Genomic DNA, 21,613 nt, shown 5'->3' with positions numbered 1-21,613 from the left:
AAGACCAAAGAGGTTGCTGACTCTGACATTCTCTGTTTTTGATTGGTTCTCTTGGGGATCTGAAGTGGAGATGAGGGGACTCAGAATGTATCAGCTGTAGCCAGATGAGATGTGCACTCTGAGTGAGATGCAGAAACAGTCTGTGTAGCTAATCTGCATGAGAGCAGATGAGGCTAAGACTAATTTTCTAGACTATATATTTGCAGACATAACTTTGGAAACTAGCTGGAAGAAGTAATCTTTTCTTCTGGGGGATTAAGGAGATTGAAGGTAGAAGGACAGCAATTTTCTGAAGTCAAACTGGGTTTCTTTGGTTTCTTTTCATCTGTTATTTCAAAGGTAAAAAAATTTAAGTTTCCAAACCCTTTCCTTACTTTTTGTCCTTTCTTCTTCCTCACTTTACTACAGGTCTTAGAATTCAGAGTTGGAGCAGGGGGATTCAAGGTGAGAGAAGGGGCAGTTATTTAGAAGCTGGTAGAAAGCTCTGGCCTGCACTGCACATGTGCTCATGTGCTTTGGAGGATACTGACACTAAGATGAGTGGATGTAATCTAACCAGAACCACCAGCATTCTCAAATACAGACAGAAACACTAGAGTCAGAGATAAAAACAGCAATAGCTGATTATTCTGATGTAAGAAAGCGAGTAAAAATACCTTTGCCCTAGTGGATATCCTTGGTCCTCAAGGTATGTTCTTTCCTTGCCTTCAGAATTGTGTCATTTTTTTTCTTTCTAAATGTCTGTTCTTTTTCCTTTTTTTTTTTTTTTTTTTGAGATGAAGTTTTGCTCTTGTTGCCCAGGCTGGAGTGCAATGGCAGGATCTTGGCTCACTACAACCCCACCTCCCGGGTTCACGCGATTCTCCTGCCTCAGCTTCTCTAGTAGCTGGGATTATAGGCACATGCCACTATACCAGGCTAATTTTTGTATTTTTAGTAGAGACAGGGTTTCACCACATTGGCCAGGCTGGTCTCAAACGCCTTACCTCAGGTGATCTGTCCACCTCGGCCTCCCAAAGTGCTGGGATTACAGGCGTGAGCCACCGTGTCCGGCCAACCACTGTACCCGGCCTCTATTCTTAAATATCCCTGGACTCCCATTCCCACAACATTTTCTTCCTGTGTAAACCACACTAACTTTCATACACAAAATGGCACTGTCAGTTCATGTTGCATTGCTTTTCAGTTTCACTCTTGTCTTGCCTCCTCTCATCCCTCCACTAGAATTTGTGATCACACTCTCTTACACCACCTTTGAGATCTTCAGTCTCACATTCTTTTTCATCTTCAATCTTTCCTTCTGCCTGCTAACATCCTTGGTCTTCTCTGTCCCTAAAAACCAAGATCTTCCTTTCACCCCTCTACCTCCTCCAACTCTCATCCTTTCCTCTCCTTCCCTGCCCCCATCAACTTCCGTCATCAAATCTCATGTCCTTTCTCCTCTCTCTCTTACCCTTGCCTGCCTGTCTTCACACCACCAAAGGAATATCTCTCCCAAGAGCATCACTGACCTCCTTCTCTACTCTCCTTTGTCTTCACCAGCCTTCTTTTTGGATCATTGGATGGTCTTGACCACCTGCTGTTGCTGTAAGCACCCAGCTTGCTTGGCATTGCCCTATCTGATCCTCTTCCTGTCCATCTTAACTGTGACTTCCCTGCCTCCTTCTTTGGCTCTCTTCATTTCACCTTCTAGTCATAGGTATTCGCCAGAGTTTCTACTTGCCTTTCTCCCATCCCTCTTCTTTCATTTCTCTCTTTGTTCTCTGAGTCTCTAGTGGTTTTATTCTCACACTACTACTACTTTCCCCTTTGTACAGATTGCTTTGCTGATTTGTACCTCTGCCCCACATTCCCACCTGGATATCTGAGCAGTTCCACCAAATTGTTATTTCCTCTCTCCTTAATTATTGCAATAGCAACAAAGCTCAGTGGACAGGGCATGGGCTTACAAATCAGAAAGACCTGGATCTCGTTTCTGGCTCTGCCACCTACCTGTTCTAAGACTCTGGGCAGAGCTCCATGAGCCTCGGGTTCCTCATCGGTAAATTGGAAATCATAATCCCTACCTTACAGGGTTATTGTGAAGGTTAAGTAGGATGATGTATGTATATAGTATATGCTCCATAAATTGTAACAGTTAGGCCGGGTGCGGTGACTCACGCTTGTAATCCCAACACTTTGGGAGGCCAAGGCAGGTGGACTGTCTGAGGCCAGGAGTTTGAGACCAGCCTGGCCAACATGGCGAAATCCCATCTCCACAAAAATAAAAAAATTAGCCAGAAATGGTGGTGCACGCTTTTAGTCCCAGCTACTCAGGAGGCTGAGTCACAAGAATCACTGGAACCCAGGAGGCAGAAGTTGCAGTGAGCCGAGATCGTGTCACTGCACTCCAGCCTGGGTGACAGCAAGACTCTGTCTCAAAAAAAAAAAAAAAAAAAAAAAGGTAATGTTATAAAAGCATTGCTGTTTTCCTGGTAATTCAAGCTCAAAATATAGAAGTCATCTTGGACCCTTCCTCACTCATTCTAAACAGCCACTAAGGCCACTAGTCTTACCTCCTCACAGTGGCTTTTGAATCCTTACCCTCCTTGCATCCTTAATGTCACCTCTTTGGGTTTGGTTCTCAACATCTTTGTTGGGAAGTGATATGTTGAAATGGCTTCTAACCCGGCCTGCTGCATCCAATTTCCCCACCATCCCATGCCAGCCCTCACATAAACTTCAGAGTATATATCCCAAAGCATGGTTCTGACCCCATCAAAGAGTTGGTAGAGTATAGAATGTAGTGGCCCTAAGGTCAGACAACCCTGTGCTCAAATCTGCCACTGCTTGCTGTGACCTTGGACAAGTTACTTATCTTCCATATGCCTCAATTTCCTCCACTGTAAAATGGCAATAGTAACTGTATTCTCAAGGTTGTTGTGAAGATCCAAAGAGCTAATATATGTAGGGCTTACATCTGCCTGCAGCATGGTAGGTGCTTTGTAAAGTTTAGTGATTACTGTCCCTGCATTCCCTGCAAAAACTAGCACCTGTCAGATGCTCAATAAATACATATACAAATTATCCATAATCTCTCATTTGATCTTTCTTACTCATTAAAGATATATTTGAGGAGTGGCCAAGATATAGGTATCATTGGTCGCCAAGGATGAGAGTTTTCCTCTTTATGAAGAGGAAAACTCTTCATAAAGAATCTGCCTTTAAAGAGATGAATAGAGTGGCCTTGGCTTCCTTGGCACCAGGCTCTAACAAATCAAGGTTGTCAGATTCTCCCCACCCACCTCCAGAGATTTCCTCCCTGCCCTATCTATTCTAGAATACTTCCAGTGTTCTCCAAACCACATGGGGGAAACACTGATCTGGAAGGCGTGAGATATTAACACCTCTTTTTACTCATTGCAGCAAAAACAAAGTTTCCACTATAAATAAAGACCCTGCAAAGAACCAATCAGAAGGAAGATCATATCCTAAGAGTCTGTAGTCTCTTTAGTCTGGAGAGCTGCCAGCAGGGCTAAGCTCTACAGAAGGGCTGGGGTTGTGGCAGACGGACACGACTTGGGGAGAGTGTGGGAGGGGTGATGGCCTAGGGATGAGCCTAGTGAGAAAGAAAAAGGGAAAAGAGAGTGAATGAGAAGTTGAATGAAAAGATAAATAAGTGGAGAAATAGAAAACATGATAAAGAAGTCTTCATAGTTTGGAGGATTAGAAACTAAATCAAACAGATCCACTTCATTTCCTGAGTTGTAATTTCAGGCTATACCATGTTCTACCTCCAAGGACAATTGAGTAGCTTCAGGGAATGGCTGTAAATTCCTAAAGAAAAGTGCCTTGTGGATCAAGCTGTTCCTATCTGCTGCTGTGCTTTTTAGCATCTGCACTTTCAACACAATGACACGTCTTATTGAGTAATATGTGATATTCTGCATCATGAGACTATTGATGCAGAATTTCCTTTTTCAGAGCTCAATATTCCAATCAAAGCCTGTTGCATCACATCACTGAGGCCATCCTCTTAATGACAAGTTGTAAGATGCATATTGCAGAATATTCATGTTCATTTTATGCTCACAGTGCTTGAAATCTCCTCTAAACAGCCTCTGCTCTCAGCCTATTAAGGTGCCCGTGTTATCTACACTCCATTCAATGGTGTGGAAATGATTGTCTTGAGACGAAAGAAAAAATTGATGGTCACAAGCCGAGTCAGCACTTGTGTTCTTTTCTTACTCTGTTGAATCAGGTGTTATTTACGTCTTCCAACACCTGGGACTCCTGATAAGTCATTCCCATGGTAGCTTTTTCCAGGACAGTGCTATGGGGCCTTTAGAAGAAGTAGGGATCCTTCATAAGCTATATTGTTATCAGCACAATTCATGCAGCTACCAGATGTGCAAAATCGAAACCACCAAGGGCATTCAGGCAAAGGGGGCTTCCCCAGCTCCATATGGCCACTATGACATGTGCTCATGAGTTGGAGGAGGAATCAGAGAAAAAATGGGATGCGCTCAACTTGAGGGCCTGTGTGCTTGTGAGAAAATGCTTATATTCTGACAAAGTTGGGGCCCTTTTTTATTGCCCTTCATCTGCTATCTCAGCAGCTGCACCCTATAGCCTTCCTCCCTACAAACCTGGCTCTGCTAAAAAGATCTGCCTGTTAGAGACAGGTGGGCCCTTTTCTTCATCTCTTCCCCTTCCTCTTATCTCTGGGATGAAGCATCAGGACGCAGGCTGGTGGAGGAGAGCAATTGCCCCTGGCAGCTGATAGTTCAGCAATGCGGCCTGCGACTTTGCCTTTAAATATCAACCACATGCACAGACAACACCCTGGCAGCCTGAGAGGTTTCCATGGTGACAGAATGCAGCCCGTGACCTCTGTAAATGTAATCAGAGCACTGGGATTGGTGTGCGAGACAGGTTTAATTTCTCCTGCAGTGGAAGCTCTGTGGTCCTGGCCCTACATAGGTTTCATACGTTGACAGACAACCTGTTATCTCCACCAGGACAGCTCTGCATATGGCTGTTCCCTCTGCCCCAGAGCTGCTTCCTCTACCGTCTGAGCAGGCTGCAGGATGTAGAAGGTCACTGGGGACTGGGACAACAGTCATATCAATACCTGGCATCCTTGCCCAGTGTCCTTGGGAGGTGAGACTGTCCCTTATACAAAAAGCAGCTGTGGCATAAGGGTCAGACCAAGGACTCAGAAGATTGGCCAAGGTTTTCATCCCTGCTGTGCCACCAACAGTGTGACATTGGGCAAGTCATTTAACCTCCAACTTTCCACATCTTCACTCCAAGGAGAAAATGCCTGGGGAAGGGAAGGCCAAAGGCTTCCAAAGTCCCCAATTTAAGATAGTACCCAATAATGGTTAATGTGAGGATCCTCCCACCCTCAGTGGACTCATACCCCAAGAAGTGAATGCTAGTCACTGGTGTCAGTGCTGCCAGTGGTGAGGGGAAGCCTTACTGTGGGAGAGGCTCAGCAGGACTTCCCCACCTCTATCCTGAATTGGAACAAAACCAGGATGCATTTTTTCTAAGCCAGCCCAGAGTAGTAGACTAGAGTTTTGCACTAAACTGACAGGAAACAGACAGAGGCTCAGAGGGAAATGTAGCTGCATCAAAGGAGGACTCTATAGCCTCTTTCCTTAAACTCCATGCAACCTCAGCAAAGAGTTTCTTTGGTCACTTGGATGCTAGCACCCCGATTCCATTTCTAATTCACATGAGATGCTGGCCGACTTCAGTTGCCAGTTATCCTGCGTCTCTGATTCTTTCACTTTTCCGGTATAGTGTTCTGAAAACAAAAACAAAAACAAAAAACAAAAAAACTAACTAAGATTTGGACTAAGATGAGATTCATAGGGTTGCATGAAACATTTTTCTTTCCAGAGGGAGCTGGTCCATAAGATTACCCTTGCAGAATGAGATTCAACAAGGAATCTCAGAATTTCAGAGCTGGAAGGAACTTTAGAAACCCTTTAACCTACAGAGAGAAACCTGAGGACTAGCCTGGATGTCCCTGGATTACAGCAAATTAATGGCAGAACCACAAGAGCATCAGGGCCCCACTCTGCTCGACTGAGTATTAATTTACCTCATGGGTGCTTTTGAACCTCAAACTAAAATAGAGGGGAAGTGGGGGGAGGATTCAAAAGTGGTTGATGAACATTAGAATCAGGAAATGGTGATTTGGTTGAATCTACAGATAATAGCTTTACCACTTCCTGTGTCAGCTGATGCCAAAAGAGAGAAGATTCTAAAGAAGAAAATAGTTAAGTGACAGGACTGTGGGCTTCCACACAACTGTCCCCACCCAGGCCATACTGTTTCTCTAAGGCCATTGAGGAGAGTATAAACCTGATTGCTCAGGGGTTTCATTGGCTGGTGTCCAACACAGAATCACAAGATCAAAGAATAATGGAGTTTATAGGAACCCCAAGAGAACATCTGGTCTGACATTATGTCTTCTGGTTGCTGAGTAACTAAACCATCTAGGACAGGTAATTTAATTGTCTTTCCTTTTTATTAAAGGACTCAGTTTCCCAACTATAAATGAGGAAATAAGGTTCCTTCTAGGTCTAACATGCCAGAACTCCATGATCTTGAAAGGTGGACATTTCCCAACCTTTTCCAGGACCCCTTTACAGCATTTAACTCATATCTGGTAAGTAGCAGGCTTCCCTGGCCTCAAGCTTAGCATCATCAGTGTGGCAAGCACTAAGGGTTTGTCCAGCTCCCAGGGATTACCATGGACTCCAGGAACATGCACTGAAGTTCCTTCTAGTGTTTTAAGGAGGAGGAGGAGGCAACCTTTTACGTATTACTCATGTCGGTCCAAGTTATTAATACTCCAGTAGTTGATAGGCCCCAACTGAGTACGTTGTGGCCGTGGGGTGTGGTGGGGTGTGAGGTGGTGTCAATTACATAACAGCTCCTACAGAAACTGTGTGGAATAGGGGAGAAAAGAAATTCTTAGGCAACACAGATTGTTATTTCTGGAAGAAATGGGTAGGTTTGCTGCACAGAAAAAGCAATCTATCCATCATACCCCTTGTTCTTCAGACCTGCCTATGTATGCCTGAATCGTTATAGAAAAGTTTCAAATTCTGAGCCCTTGAAAATCAGGGATATGATTATGCTCACTCCACTCACTGAAGCCTTAGTTCCATCCTGCCTGGGACTCTGCTATACTTGGTGTTACATTTTTGGATGTGAAATGTGCAGGGTGGACTCAGACTCCACAACCACTTGCCCCCTTCTTGGCCAAGTCACCTTCTCCTTCCAACTCCTCTAGGTCAGTAAATGGCACCATGGATAATCCAGTTGCCCAATCTGGAACCCGGGGGGGGGGGTCATCTTTCTTCCCTCTTTCTTCCTCTGCAAGTCTAGCTGGTAAATATCTTTCAAACAATCTGTTTCTCTCTAGTCTGTTGCCACCATCCAGGTCCAAGCCACCATCATCTTCTACCTTGCAACCCTCTGGTTATATGCCCCACCAACCCATTTTCCACCCTAAAACCAGTGATTTTTAAAATCTGCCCATGCCTCTTTCCTAATTAAAATTTTAGTAGCTTCCCAATATTACACTTCCTAACTCCTCACAATAGCTAACAAGTGTCTACCATAGCCACCACCATAACCTCCTGCTTATCTTTCTAGCCTTGCTGCCTGCATGGACCCTTTACTCTCTGTCATCTTCAGTAACAGACTTCCTGCAGTTTTTCAATGAGTCATACCCACTCCCATTTCCGTTTGCTCACATGTGCTGTTCCTTCTGTCTGCAACACTCTTCCCCTTCCCCTTCGCCCAGCTAACTCCTACTCATGCTTCAAGTCTCAACTTCATTTCGTCTAGTAACCAACCTTGGCTCCCCAGACAGGGTTATATTTCCCTCTCCTACATTCCTGTAGCATTTAGCACCTGCTATTCAAAACTCACATCCCATCTGTAATTATTAAAATTATTAAAAGTAATGGCAAAAACAGCAATTACTTTTGTACCAACCTAATACTTGTCTACCTGCCGCCTGTCTTCTCCTCCTGAGGGTTCAGATCCTACCTATCTTATTTCCTAATGTATTCCCAGCAACTACTATGCTTGGTGTATAGTAGGTCCTCAATAAAGGATTATTGAGTAAGTGCTACAAAGTAAGTCTGTTTGTTTGTTTGTTTGTTTGAGACAGAGTCTTGCTCTGTCACCCAGGCTGGAGTGCAATGGTGCAATCTTGGCTCACTGTAACCTCTCCCTCCTGGGTTCAAGTGATTCTCCTGCCTCAGACTTCCGAGTAGCTGAGATTACAGGCGTGTGGCACCACACCTGGCTAATTTTTGTATTTTTAGTAGAGACAGGGTTTCTCCATGTTGGCCAGGCTGGTCTCGAACTCCTGACCTCAAGTGATCTGCTTGCCTTGGCCTCCCAAAGTGGTGGGATTACAGGCGTGAGCCACCATGCCTGGCCTGTTGGGTTTTTTAAAAATAATTTTATTTTGAAATAATTTCAAACTTACAGAAAAGTTACCATAGTATCTAGAACTCAAGTATACCATTCACTTGGAATCATCAATTATTAACTTTGATTATTAATTATTAAACTTAATAATCATCAATTATTACATTTACTTTATTTTTCATAATAAATAAAATATTAATTATAGAAAAGTAATTAGTACTAAATTAATTTACATTTTTTTCTGAATTTGAGAGTAAATTACAGTCATCACGCTCCTTTTCCCTAAAAACTTCAGCAGTATTTTCTAAGAATGAGGATATTCCCTTAAAAATAACACCTAGTACAAGGCCGGGCGCAGTGACTCATGCCTGTAATCCCAGCACTTTGGAAGGCTGAGGCGGGCGGATCACTTGAGGTCAGGGGTTCGAGACCAGCTGAGAGACAGGGAAACCCCATCTCTACTAAAAATACAAAATTTAGCCGGGTGTGGTGGCGTGCATCTGTAATCCCAATAACAGGGGCTGAGGCAGGAGAATCGCTTGAACCAGGAGGTGGAGGTTGCAATGAGCCGAGGTCATGCCACTGCACTCCAGCCTAGGCAATAGGCTGAGACTCCGTCTCAAAAAAACCCACAAACACCCAGTACTGTTATCAAAATGAGGAAAGTTAGCAAAGCCACATGAACTTTAATTCAAATATGTGTTATCATTTTCAGAGAAGTAGAAAGTGCTAGGCAAATGTGGCAGTCTGGGATTAGGTGCATGCATTCATAAGGTAACCTCTCTCTCTCTCTTCTTCCCCTCTCTCTGCCCTTGTTCAAGGGCTTCCTTTAAAACTAAAGCTGTGGTTGCCACGGCAGAGCCAAGCTGGTTGTGTCTGGTGTTCCCTCATGCCCCTACTTGCACTAGTAACTTCTCTGCACCACGCCCATGTGTCGCTGCCTATGCAGTCCTCTATTGGTAGGCTGGAAGGCTCCTGAGCAGGTTAGCTTTGTTTCACAAAGTCCCAGGGATAGGAGGAAGCCCAGTCCACCGGAAGTGAAGGTTGGAGGGAAAGGTGAAGGACGGGAAGTGGGAAGATGACTCCTGGGACCCATAATCATGCATGAGCAGTTCAGAGCTTCCCAGAAGGGAAGAAGACAAGCTGTAGGGGCAGTAAGATTTGCACACCTTGGGTCCTGGGACCATCCTGCTCAGCTGAGTAGAATACCAAACGAGGGTGTCTCTGAGCTGCACTTCACCTCAGCCAGGCAATCGACAGGAGAAGCAGCGAGCGAGACCGACAGACTGTCACTGGCAAAATGAACTGTCACCTCCCATTTTTCAGAGGCACGGCGGGATGAATTGCAGCCTTGAACTGTGCGGCCCGCTGTTGATTGAGTTCCGCTGTCTTAGAACCCCGTCGAACAAGGCGAGTTCATTTCAGACTGACGTACCACCGCTTATCAATTTAGGAGCCAGTAAAATTAACCGCTTCGGAGCTGATTTTCTCCCTCCCCCTGCTTGGATTCCACATGCAGAAAGGTCACCAAATAAATCTCTCTGCGTCCTGGTAGCATAATATGCAGCTAGGAGATGGGGTCTCAGAAGAGGAAGCTGAACCAAACAGCCCAGGCCCAAAAGGTCGCTGAGACCCCCTTACAGCCACGGATTGTGGCAGTGGTGTGTGACAAGTCATGCCTTTGCTAACTCTGCTCTGTCCACATCAGCAGCATCTGCTCCCAAGAGATACTGTGGTTGGGTAGGATCGGGTGGCTGAGAATGGAGGTGCTACAGAAGCCCCCGCAGTCTTTCTGCAGAGATCTCTGTGTATTCTTCTGCTTTGCATCCACAGGGCCTTACACATAGTAGGCACCCGCTAAATGTCTATTAAACTGAATAAGACTTGATGTATGCTTTACCATCAATTGGTTTGAAAAGTTTAAAACAAGTTAGCATGGACAGGGCTCTGGCGGAAAGAAAAAAAAGAAATGTTTATCCAGGAATATCTTTACTGTCACCGGACATTCATGGGGCCCAGTCCGTGCCAAAAATCCTCTGGCAACTTGAAGGTCCTTAGAGCACAGCAGGAAGCTCACCAGAACAGAGTTCCTTGTCTCCAGAAGAAAAACTGTCTCATGCCACATTCTCCCCTCACACACATACAGCTTTTTTGCTCATAAAGGCCTGTCCAGTAGGTCTAATTCACGTAGCTCAGGGCTTCTCCTCTCCTCTGCATCCAGGACACAAATAGTTTTCTCAACACCCTTTGAACCTCTTGTCACCATGGCAGACTATGGCAGTGTTCATTTCTGGAGATACAACCAAACTGTTCTCAGGATAATTTAAAGGTTTGGACTCTTAGACATGCTCTACCTCTATCTAAAAACATCCATTTTTCACCAAAGGTCCTCATCTCAGAGGGACAGGGGACATCTGGTTTGGGAGACTGCACAGGAAATAAAGACCTATGGGCTGGGCACGGTGGCTCACACTTGTAATCCCAGCACTTTGGAAAGCTGAAGCAAGCAGATTACTTGAGCCCAGGAGTTCGTGATCAGCCTGGGCAACATGGCGAAACCCCATCTCTATAAAAAACACAAAAATTAGCCAGGCGTGGTGGTGGGTGCCTGTCATCCCAGCTACTCAGGAGGCTGAGGTGGGAGGATTGATTGAGCCCAGGAAGTAAAGGCAGCAGTGAGCTGAGATTGTATCACTGCACTCTAGCCTGGGTAATGGAGTGAAGCCCTGTCTCAAAAAAACAAAAAACACTTGTGAAGATGGAGATGGCTTCTGACAGAAAAGCTGGTGCTCTCTTCAGCAAGGCATCAGGGTAAGGTCCAGATGATGTTTTTGCTTCAGCTGATAGCTACCAACAGACCAAACTGGTGGGCTCTCATGCCTAAAGAAAATGTATTCACATTCCTGTTGTCCTCCTAAGTTTACTTCTGTGTTTTCACTGGGGACTTTTAGCCCTATACCTAGAGTGAGAAGCCTTAGTTTTCAAATCTGACTGTACACTCCCTAGCCCTAAGAATGAGCAAATAACTAACTTATCTAAGCCTCATTTTCTCCATCCATAAACCCACACAGATGTTTAAAGCTTCAAATAACTTTCTGTGTGTAAAAACCTTAATAGACTACAAAGTTATGTACAGATGTTGGAGTTTATTCATTTTCGTTTCAGCAACAAAAGACAAATATGAGGATGAATGTATCTCAAAATTTGATCCAGCAATTTCACTTCTAGGAATCTATCCCACAAAAATGCTCACAGATATGCAAAAGGATGTATGTGTGAGGAATTTCACTGCAACTTTTTGAAATTCAGAGATAACCTAAATGTTGTCAATAAGGAATTGAGTAAATAAATTATAAAATTATGATGCATAGATACTGTGCAACACTGTAATAGTTAAAAAGAATAAGAAAGTAAATTTATAACTTTATGGTTGTTATAAGTTATAAGGGCATGAAAGCCAACTTATAAAAATTAACAGTTGTGGTTATTATATCATTAAATCCTTGGGTGTTCACTAGATACTTGAGTCGAGTGACCATAGAAAAATACATCCAGATAAACCTTAGGGAAATATCCAAAGCTTTAAACAAAAAGGGACACATCTAATAATTGCATTTCTATTTACTATATCATGGACGTCTCTTCATGTCAGTACTTCTTAATTTTTATTACTGAAAAAAATTACACAGAGCCAGGCACAGTGGCTCATGCCTGTAATCCCAGCACTTTGAGAGGCAAGAGGACTGCTTGAGCTCCAGAGTTCGAGACCAACCTGGGCAACATAATGAGACCTCGTCTTTACAAAAACTAAAAAACACTAGCAAGGCATGGTGGCACATGCCTGTAGTCCCAGCTACTTGGGAGGCTGAGGTAGGGGGATCACTTGAGCCTGGGAGTTCAAGGTTGCAGTGAGCTGTGATCATGCCACTCACTGCACTCCAGCCTGGGTGACAGTGAGAGCCAATCTCAAAACAAACAAACAAAACAAAACAAAGCAAAACAAAACAAATACATAATAAAACATAGGCCATGGATTATAAAGATAGTTCTCTGGTCTAACTATTGTGAAAAGTTAGACGATTTGTAGGTAGTTGAAGTGTGTTCTCAGGAATACAAATCTATAATATCCTAGCAGTGTAAGTTATAAGTTGAAACAGCCCTAAACCAAGAACCAGGCATCCAGGACTCTTGTCCCAGCTCTACCATTAACTCACTACATGACATCAACCAAACCACTTTTCTGGGCCCCAGTTTCCACATCCAGAAAATGAGAATGTTAAAGTTCATGTTCTCCAAGGTCCCTTCAAGCTGAAAATTCTAAGGTTCTATGAAATCACTTTTCAAAGATTCGATAAACGATGTTTATATATAGTCTCTGGTCATTTCTGACACTAGCAGGAAGGTTTTGACAAGGCCTTAAATACTCACATGCAGAGAAAGTACACTAAGAATTTTTTCTTTTTTCTTGAGACAGAGTCTCACTCTGTCACCCAGGCTGGAGTGCAGTGGTGCAAACACAGTTCACTGCAGCCTTGACCTCCCAGGCTCATGCAATCCTCCTGCCTAAGCCTCCTGAGTAGCTGAGTCTACACAGTGCACCACCACACCTGGCTAATTTATTTTTATTTTTATTTTGTGGAGACGGGTTCTCCCTATGTTGTTCAGGCTAGTCTTGAACTCCTAGGCTCAAGCAATCCTCCCACCTCGGCCTCCCAAAGTGTTGAGATTACAGGTGTGAGCCATCACATCCAGCCCAGGATTTTTTTATTAAAAAGGTTCCTGCCCTCAAGGAACCTATAATTTAAAAAAGAAAATTAGACAATGAATTAATAGAAAAACAGTAGAACCACATTTTACAAAAGGAATGTACAAAACGAAATTGTTAAGTGGGATCAGCAGAACTCAAATTTATGTTCCTAGAAGCCTTTGGCTTACTCAGAGGTGTTCAGAAGCTGCTTCCAGGATAGGGCAAGAGGGCAAAGGAGTGAGTACTCCACCTCCCCATCCTGGTTTAATCAAAGTAACTCTGCTTTCATCTGCATCATGCATCTAAGAAATATAACACTTTTACAGAAACAGGGCAGCTACAACAAAAATTTGAAAACCACTGGCCTAGATGATTTCTAAGGCCTGTTCCAACTTTAAGGTTTCACAATTCTATGATTCTAAGATGTATGTAAAAATAAGTTTTTATATTCTGCATTCAGCTTTGCAGGTACATAGGAAATTAACTTCATAAAGATTAATTCTCCTTTAAAACAAATAATTATTTTGTAATATGAATATAAAACCCTAGATGTACACTGGTCATTAGAGAAATGCAAATCAAAACCAAAATGAGATACCATCCCATACCCAGTCAGAATGGCGGTTATTAAAAAGTCAGGAAACAACAGATGCTGGTGAGGCTGACGAGGCTGTGGAGAAATAGGAATGCTTTTACACTGTTGGTGGGAGTGTAAATTAGTTCAACCATTGTGGAAGACAGTGTGGTGATTCCTCAAGGATCTAGAACCAGAAATACCATTTGACCCAGCAACCCCATTACTGAGTATATACCCAAAGGATTATAAATCATTCTACTATAAAGACACATGCACATGTATGTTTATTGCAGCACTATTTACAAAAGCAAAGACTTGGAACCAATCCAAATGCCCATCAATGATAGACTGGATAAAGAAAATGTGGCACATATACACCATGGAATACTATATAGCCTTAAAAAAGAATAGTTCATGTCCTTTTCAGGGACATGGATGAAGCTAGAAGCCATCATTCTCAGCAAACTAATACAGGAATAGAAAACCAAACACCGCATGTTCTCACTCATAAGTGGGAGTTGAACAATGAGAACACATGGACACAGGGAGGGGAACATCATAAACCAGGGCCTGTTGGGGGGGTGGGGGGCAATGGGAGGGAGAGCATTAGGACAAATACCTAATACACATGGGGCTTAAAACCTAGGTGCAGCAAACCACCATGGCACATGTATACCTGTGTAACAAACCAGCACGTTCTGCACATGTACCTTAAAACTTAAAGTAAAAACAAAAAATCAAAAAACAAACCCTAGATGTATCATTTAACACACTCAGATTTTCCTGTCCTGAATTTTCTGAATGTGAGGCATGATCATAATTACAAAAGAACTGGATGGGAATACAAGGCAGACACGTTATAAAAAAAATTTGCAAGATCCCTGGAACACCACGGACTAGCTGTCAGTTTTGCCAGTAAGGTAAAAGATATTGAACTAGAGCTAGAATTACTTGGCTCTACTATTGAATTAGGTCATTTTTGTTTTATAGAACACATCTCAGAGAAATCCATGATAATTACTACAGTGTTTTCTATGCATTATTACATTTAATTCTCCCAACTCCATGAAACAGGTGTTATTTTCTTCCCCATTTTACAAACAAAAAAACCGGAACCATGGATGTTAAATACTTTGCCCAAGGTCAAAGAGCCAGGGCTCAAACCCAGAGAATCTGACAGCAAAGCCCGTGCTCTCAGCCACCAAAAGCTGCACCCCATGTTGCTACTGGTGACTCTCAGATGCTGGGTAGACAGCCTGCCCTCCAAAGATCAAAGGACAGGATTCAAATGGAACTCTGCCTCCAATTCCTCTATAAATTTATTTGTCTCATTATCCAATCACAAAGAAGAGTTTTCACTTCCCTTATCAAGGCTGGCCCTACATAAAAATAATGAGGTAGCTGCAGCTTGTTCATCCTCCCTCCCCCTCACAGCTCCTTCTTCATATGAGGAAGGAAAGAAATACTGACTCCATGAAATTTGTTCTGATGCCTCCCAAGAATTGGCCACTCCTTATCTTGTGCACGCACTGAAGATGTATACGTGTACACATATACATCTGTGTGTGTGCGTGTAGTACTTTCTTGCCTACTTTACATTTGATCCCTCTCCCCGACTAGATCATATCTCCTTAGGAATCACAACTAATTTTTACTCATCTCTGTATCCACAACACCTGACAGAGTGCCTAGCATGTAATGGAGGCTTGATAAATGTTTATTTGTTTGAATGAAGGAAAGAAATACATTCAACTCGGCGTGGTGGCTCGAACCTGTAATCCCAGCACTTTCGGAGGCTTAGGCAGGTGGATCACCTGAGGTCAAGAGTTCGAGACCAGCCTGGCCAATATGGCAAAACCCTGTCTCTACTAAAAATACAAAAATTTTCTGGGTGTGTGGAGTGCACCTGTAATCCCAGCTACTGCGAAGGCTGAGGCAAGAGAATTGCTTGAACCTGGGAGGCGGAGGTTGCGGTGAGCCGAGATTACACCACTGCACTCTAGCCTGGGCTCAAAAAAATAAATAAATAAAGAAGTACATTCATACATTCATGCTGTTCCCAAGGTTCCCAGTGTGTCCCATTGTAGCGCCTCACCTAATCTTGCTTTTCTTGGGAACCCTTTCTCCCAGTCAAACTTTGTCAATCCTGGGCTCCCTTTCTCCTCCAGATCTGCTCTCTGCCCTCCAAAATGATAACCAGTTAGCTAACCTCGTGTGTAATAAGTGCTAATGAAGTTAGCCGAGGTTAATATATTAATGTATTACTTCTTTTCATAATGTATTTTCACTTTAACTAGAAACAATTCCTTGACCTAATAGAGCCATTTCTAATGGTGAATGCATTATGCCAGCATTCAGGATGGGTGGGGGGCGGGAAATCATTGGCAGGAGAGTTTTAAGGGCCCTGGCCTAGGCGTCCTAAAACCACATGACCCCACCCACTTGTGTAGAAGAGTCACGGAACTAAAATGGCAAAAACACATAAATACTAACACTGCAAGTACACGTGGTCTCTACTGTGATCAAATGAGTTGACCAAAGAAATGAAATTTGGTCTGCCACAACAGGAGTCTGGGGTTCCCCACTGATCTTCAAGCCAAGTTAGGGTCACCTGAATGACAGATGCTCCTAAAGAGAAATGAGCTAGCCCTGTGTTTGGTTGGTATGGGGCTAGGATGTTGGAGACAGCAGGAGTAATCTAATACATCTTTCACTGCATAGATGAGGAAACTGAAACCCAGAGAGACAGGTGACCTGTTCAAGGCCACGAAGCCAGAGCCAAAATTGGGGCAAAATAATTTATTTCCTTGAGCTAATATACAGGAAATTTGCTTTTCTTTTGTTTTTTTTCTTTTGAGGCGGAGTCTTGCTCTGTCACTCAGGCTGGAGTGCAGTGGCATGATCTCGGCTCACTGCAACCTCCACCTCCTGGGTTCAAGAGATTCTCCTGCCTCGGCCTCCCCAGTAGCTGGGATTACAGGTGTGCGCCACCACACCCAGCTAATTTTTTGTATTTTTATTAGAGATGCGGTTTCTCCATGTTGGCCAGGCTGGTCTCGAACTCCTGATCTCATGATCTGCCTCCCTCAGCCTCCCAAAGTGCTGGGATTACAGGCGTGAGCCACCGTGCCCGGGCTTCTATCTTATTTAAAGCATCCTACACATTAGTTATTACGAAGCCTATTATTTGCCACAGGGCTCAACTATTTAAAGGATCTAACCCAAAAGAATCATGGCTAAAGCCTCTGCACAGCGTCGGGCAGCATCATACAAATCTCAGCAAAGTGCATTTAACTTGCAGAGCCCAATTCACATCCAGAATCTTAGCTACATGGGAGTCTGGAAGATGTAGTATTTTACTTTACAGCCTCTGCAGTACAAAAAAGCACACCAGAAATAGTGGGAATGAATATCAAGTGTGAATTAATCTTATCTAGCATATTATATATATTACATTTTTTAGAACCTTCTTAAACCTTTGTCAAGTTGACAAATTGGTATACTGTTTTAAATAATATTTATTTGATTATTGGTAAGGATGAGCTTTGTGGGGCTTTGTTTGTTTGTTTGTTTGTTTGTTTGTTTTTTGAGGCAGGGTATCACTCTGTCCCCTGCCCACCCCAGGCTGCAGTGCAGTGGTCATCACGACTCACTGCAGCCTCAACCTCCCAGGCTCAAGTGATCTTCCCACCTCAGCCTCCCAAGTAGCTGGGACTGTAGGCATGCACCACCACACCTGGCTAATTTTTAAGATATTTTTGTTGTTGTTGTTGTTGTTTTTGTAGAGGCAGGTTTCTTCATGTTGCCCAGGCTGGTCTTGAACTCCTGAGGCTCAAGCAATTCACCCACCTCGGCCTTCCAAAGTGCTGAGATTACAGGTGTGCACCACGGCACCTGGCTAATTTTTATTTTTATTTTTATTTCTGTGGAGTTGGGGTTTTACCAGGTTGCCTAAGCTGGTCTGAAACTCCTGAGCTCAAATGACCCAAAGTGCTGGGATTACAACCATGAGCTTCCACGCCCAGCCAGGATAAACTTTTAAAACCGTATGTACTGGCCTTTCATATTACTTCTTTTATAAATTACCTTGTTCTACTTTTTATTCATTTTTCTTTAGGGATATTTGTCCCTTTGTTCTTATATATTTGTAAGAAATCTTTATACTTTAAGGATATTAACCCATTAACCAAAGGCCTTTTTTAAAAATGTCAAATTTTGCCAGGAGCTAGCCCTAATTTGATGAACTCCACTGATGATTCCTTGGCTTGGTATCTCCTAAATATTTATACATTTGGTTTGTTCCATAGATATTCAGATTTATAACTATAGTCATGCCTTTTTTCACACACTCTGCAGCAGAACCTGGTTTGCCTGTCAGGGAGATAAGATCACTAGAGAGCTGTGCAGATGTTAAGGACAGACACACACCAGGTCTGGGGATCTAGAGATGAAAGCACAGATCCCAGAAAGTGGGCAGTCTCCCTTGTTCAAGAGTATGATGAAGGTCTAAACACTGTGAGGTTAGTTAGCAAGATGAGGTGGAGGAATCAGATCCCAGATGACAAGAGTCTGCTATTTAGGAAGACATTTATAGTCACAGCACAAATTAACAAACACATCTAAATGGCCTTGATCTTCTTTTATACTTCCTGCCTAGGTAGGAGGTTGTGGTCTCAGGAGCTAGAACCACAGATATGAAGAAGATGGCTTTAGTTGGTTAAGAAAGTAGTATATAAAGTAGCAGCTGCATTTAAGTCCTCAACTGCTGTTATAGATATTTAATTTTGTCCCATGTTTTCTCAAATATACTTACTGCTTATCAAACATACTTCTGGCAGAGCTGCCTCTCATGACAGAGACTGAAAAAACAGATTCTTGCTTTCTCAGTTTCCCTTACAACTAGGAATGGCCTTATCTTAGTCCATTCATGCTGCCACACCAAAATACCTTGGACTGGATAATTCATAACAAGAGAAATTTATTGCTCACAGTTCTGGAGGCTGGGAAGTCCAAGATCAACATGCCAGCAGATTCAGATGAAGGCATGTTCTCAGCTTCATAGATGGTGCATTCTTGCTGCATCTTCACATGATGGAAGGAGTGAACAAGTTCCCTTGGGCCTCTTTTACAAACGTACTAATCTAATTTATGAGGGCTCCACCATCATCACTTAATCGCCTCCTAAAGGCCCTACCTCTTAATATATTGCATGGGGATTAGGTTTCTATTTATGAATTTTGAAGGGACACAAACATTCAGATTATATTAGGCCACATGACACAGTTCTGGCCAAGGAAAGGAAGAGGAAGACTACTGGGAGACATCTGAGGACATTTTTATTCTAGATAAAAGGATGAGTATGCATGAGGCTCCTACTGTTTCATTCATGTCTATGAATATAGTTGTATGAGTACATGATTTCTTCAACCATGGCACCCATGCAAGCCTAGAGACCAAGAGCCAACACTGAAGGTAGAAAAGCAAAAGGATGAAGGAAGCCTGGTCAGTCATAGTATTTTTCAGCTGATGAACCAAAATAAGACCTCTACATTTCTTATTTTGTGAGAAAGTAAGAACTTTTATTGATGCATTTAGTTTTTTGTTACCTGCTTCTGCATTTTGACACATTCAAAATATAAAATGATACAGAACCTATATCACTGTAAGTATATAAAATATGTTAGCGTGTGGATAAGGACAGGATGGTATTGGTAGGGGCAGGAAGCAGGGAAATTCTAGGCAGAAAAGGGCGGGATCCCTGGCGAAGCCCCACCCTCAAGCCTAGAACAGCAGTCCAAAGTGAGAACATGCATTCCTATTTTCCTGCTCAAACGTTGCCTTTTCCAAAATCACCATGACCTGTCTCACCCCCCATCCTGTACCCATTAAATCCCCTGACCCAGCTGGCAGATGGCAAAGAAGGAGAGAAGAGAAGAAGTAGCCAGACATTGGAAAGAAACAGCTTGACTTCAGAGGGATGGCTTGATGGTGGGACTTAGAAGTGTACAGCAGGGGACTGCTGGACTCCAGGGGAAGATCACCTTCCCACTCCATTCCCCTTCCAGTTCCCCATCCTGCTGGGAGCCAGTTTCATCAGTAATAAAATTCTCCGCATTCATCACCCTTCAATTTTTTCATGCAACCTTGGTTGCAAGGACTCAGGTATGGGTGCAAAAGGTTGTCACACTGACCCTCCACTGAGCTGTTAACACTTAAGCCATTCATGGACAGAAAAGCTAAAAGAGCACACTGTAACACATGCCCTCTGGGTCTTCAGAGGTTGCGGGTACCCCCCCAGATGCTGCTGCAGGGCCGCACAGTTTTGCTCCTGCCAGCACCCAAAAGCAGTCACTCTGGCTCCTGCACCTGCTCACTTGTGTGCTCCCCCTCCTGTGAGGGATTGAGAGCTGGGGGCTAAATAACTGAGGCACTCCTGTTGCAAGGTCCACGAAGGGGTCAAGGAAATTTTCCTGTTTCAGTACAATGACTAATACCAAGACCAGAATGTTCTATAGAGAAGTGTTGGGGGAAAGGGAGAGCAGGGTCCCATTCCTGGACATTCTGATTTAATTGGCTTGGGGTAGGAGCCAAGCATTGGTATTTAAAATTTTAATTTTATTTTACAGGTGGAGAAATGAAGGATCAAGCAGTGTGACTGGTAGAAACCATGTTATACAAGGTAAGCCAAGAGAGAATTGTGCAAAAATGTCTTCAGGGTCACTTCTTTCCCTAACTTGGTCCCTCAGAGTTCTTTCCACTAGATATCCAGTGTGTTCAACCTAACTCCTATCTGCAATGGGCCCCAAATATTGCACCCCTATGGGCAGGGCTGTGTGTCATTTCCCTGGCCCCTATCTGGGTCAAAACTCTCATTCCTCCAGGGACCTGCTGGGCAACTAGCAAACTAATCTTCAATGCACTTTACCCAAGGTGTTAAGGACAGATAATGGCTTAATGCATTACCCCTCCCAGCTAACATTTCCATTTTAATAGAGCCTTTAAATACTTTAACCTGAAGGAAACAGCATGAAAAATGCAGGGATAGCAAATATCTGGCACCTTTGCTCCTTCCCTGTTCCTGGAAGACATTTTCAAATGGTCACTGAGGCTTTCCCTGCTATGCCTGGACGTACCCTGAGAAGCCCATAGGGCCCTGGGCAGCCCCTACCAGCCAATGATGGGAGTTACCATGTAAGATGAAATCTATTTGCCAACCTTATCGTGAAACATATATTTGTCCAGGAGTAAAAAGACCTGAATTCTACTTTGGGGCTTTGACATTACCTGGACATAGGGCCTAAACAAATTTATTAGACATTTCAAAGTCTCAGTTTCCTTATCCATAAAATGAGAGGACTGGCATTTAGAGTCAAGCATTTCCAAAGAATAGTTCTCGATCTGCCAGGGACTCTCAAAACCTGACCTCACAGCTCTCCAAGATGATTGCTGCTACCACGTACCTCTTCCCATTTTTGCCTTGCTTCCCACAAGGGAAGGAAATTCACTTCCAACTGGGCACCACCTTTCTATCTCTATCTGGGGACCTTCCTGTCCCTGAAAGGCCATGGGAACATAATGTAAAGCAACTTTGGGGGCAGCTGCTAAGAAGCCAGATCTTATGACACTAGGAGTCCAGTCACGTGGTTCAGAGTCCACAGCAACTTGTGGCGACTATACAGTCATCAGCCAGGGGGCCAGAGCCTCTGTCTGGAGATGTGTCAGAAATGGGTGTGACTAGTCCCAGACACATCAAGTGGGGAAAAATCAGGTGTGCAGATTACGTTGTGTAAATGCCTTTCTAATTCTCAATGCTCCAGGAAGGAATCTCAGAGATTAAATTA

This window comes from Hylobates moloch, unplaced genomic scaffold (assembly GCF_009828535.3).
Source record: "Hylobates moloch isolate HMO894 unplaced genomic scaffold, HMol_V3 SCAFFOLD_10, whole genome shotgun sequence".
NCBI classification, from domain to species: Eukaryota; Metazoa; Chordata; class Mammalia; order Primates; family Hylobatidae; genus Hylobates; species Hylobates moloch.
The sequence above is the reverse complement of the archived record's forward strand: the minus strand, read 5'-3'. Positions refer to the sequence as shown.